Consider the following 2770-nt stretch of genomic DNA (forward strand, 5'->3'; position numbering starts at 1 on the left):
GAGTCTACAGTCTACAGGCCAGTCTTTAACGGTCTCCAAGAGTTCTTAAGCTAGTGTCTAAGAGTATGTCAGTATGAAGATTATCAAATTAATTTGAATGCTGTGTCTTGACTTTTAGCAAAGCCTTAAAAATTGAATGTTGCTTTGAGTTATGCGACGTTCCAAGTACAGAGTCCATTCTGTGTTCATCCTGATGTAGAATCTCAGCAATATAAAGATCCCTCTTAATCTTATGTCCTTCCAAATACAGAATTCGTTTCCAGCTGATCCTGATACAGAGGCTGAACAATAAAAGCATCCCTCTTGCTTTTAGATCGTTTCAAGAACAGAATTTGTCTTAAGCTTATCCTGATATAGAGACTCATCGATAAAAAGATCCCCTAGTCTCGTATCTCTCTAAATACAGAGTTCGCCTTGAACACATTCTGACACAGAATCCAATGCCATTCCGAATGCACTGTTCATTCTGATATCCTGATATCATCCAGATATGGAACACTACAACAATTAAAAATGATCTTGTCCTTATAGCATTCCAAACGCAGAGTTTATCTGAGCATTTAATTGTCAACAATTGATTAATTAGACTGTCCAACTGGAATTTTAATTTGTAATATCCATCGGGTAATTCTTATAGAGTTTATGTGAGTTTATGTGATTCGTGTCCATTTTCATTTATTAATTTAATTTATTAATGTTTTCACTTTTGTTCTAAATTTACGCTGTAAACAATTTGTCACTGACAATATTAATTTGTTATTAACAGTCAGTGGGATAAGTTATTAAGTATTTTAAAATTATAGGTACATTTTAATATAAATTCGTTATTAGTTTAAATAATAGCCAATAATTTGCTAATTTTTTCACATTTACTATAAATTTGCATTGTGAACAATTTGTTATTAACTATATTAAATTGTTATTTACAATCAGAGTAATAATTCATAAACTTTTTTAAATTATAGAAATATTCTGTTATAAATATGTTATAAGTTCATGTTATAGTCAATGATTTATTAATTTTTTCACTTTTATCATTAATTTACGTTGTGAATACTGTGTTATTAACAATGAATTTGATCATTTATACATTTACTGTAAACTGATACTGCATTCGCATCGCCATATGATAAATTTCCCTGATACGCATATGTATTATGGGGAAAGGGCATTTTTTAGAAAAACTCACAATTTTCGAAATCTAATTTAAGATGCATACATGACATGTGTAAAAATTACTTGGGTGTAAGTCATGTGGTTTGAATGTTACAGCGCTTCAAAGACAGACATAAATTCCTTAAATTCTCTGGTCAAAACTTTCGCGGCCTCTGCGAGAAATGTTTGGCCACTTTCGCGATTTTGTATCAGGAGAACATGACTTGAAAGGAGGTCGCTTACCGAGACAGTTCCAAGAAATGACGTCATTTCCAAGAATTCTCGGGCAGCATTTTTGCAACCTAGCCGTAAAATTTTCGGCCGATTGCACGATTCTCTATCAGGAGAACATGACGTGAAAGGAGGTCGCTTGCCAAGACACTTCCAAAAATTCTGGGGCAGCATTTTTGCAACCTCGCCGCAAAATTTTCGGCCCATTTCATGATTTTGTATCAAGAGAACATGACATGAAAGGAGGTCGCTTGCCAAGACAGTTCCAAGAAATGACGTCATTTCGAAGAATTCTGGGGCAGCATTTTTGCAACCTCGCCGCAAAATTTTCGGTCGATTTTATGATTTTGTATCAGGGGAACATGACGTGACAGGAGGTCGCTTGCCAAGACAGTTCCAAGAAATGACGTCATTTCCAAGAATTCTCGAGCAGCACTTTTGCAACTTCGCCATAAAATTTTCGGCTAATTTCACGATTTTGTATCAGGATAACATGACATGAAAGGAGGACACTTGCCGAGACAGTTCCTAGAAATGACGTCATTTCCAATAATTCTCGGACAATACTTTGCAGCCTTGGCGAGAAATTTTCGACCAATTTTGTGACTTTTTATTAGGGTAACATAACATAATAGGAGGTTGCACGCCGATAAATTCCAAGATTTTACGTAATTTTTAAGAATTCCCTGAACAATTCTTTTTCTGCTTTGCAGTACATTTTAATAATTTTATTTATCTTATACTTACCTTACACTTACCTTACTCACTTACCTTCCCTTACTTGCAATTCCTTTCCTTACTTACCTTAATTCCTCTTCAATTAAATATCACTTAAACAGATATTGCCTACTCTCTATTTTCAAATGCCAAAGGGAACATTGAAAATTTACAAGAGATAGGAAATATCTTAAACTTTGTGCGTAGCTCTTAGCTTGGTATCGTTTTCCAAAAATGATTCTTTGGAAAACGATACCAATTACCAGGTCTCACCACTTGGAGGTGGCTACGCATCGAGACCCGACATGCGCCCTAGTGGCGCACCCTGCTGGCGCTACCTGTATCAAAGGTACCCTAATCTAACTTGGAGCGAATTAAGTTAAAATGACTCTACTGACACTTTATTATATTTCGTGCCTTACAAACGGGGTTTCGGTTCGGTATACTGAAACTCTACTGTCGCAACGCCAAGATATTTTCAAGTTCCCATAAAAATAGGGAATGAAATATCAAACACCCGAGCAAATAGAAAATCGCGACGCGCCCGAACGAGATCGCGATTATTCGAAAGACCGACTAGCCTAGGCGATGTACTCCCGTGTACAGAGATAACTTCATACCTCGGCACCCTCCCGATCGGGCCTAGCTCAATTCCAGTCACTGTCGC

Source organism: Eufriesea mexicana, unplaced genomic scaffold (assembly GCF_001483705.2).
Source record: "Eufriesea mexicana isolate 0111107269 unplaced genomic scaffold, ASM148370v2 scaffold4744748351, whole genome shotgun sequence".
Lineage (NCBI taxonomy): Eukaryota > Metazoa > Arthropoda > Insecta > Hymenoptera > Apidae > Eufriesea > Eufriesea mexicana.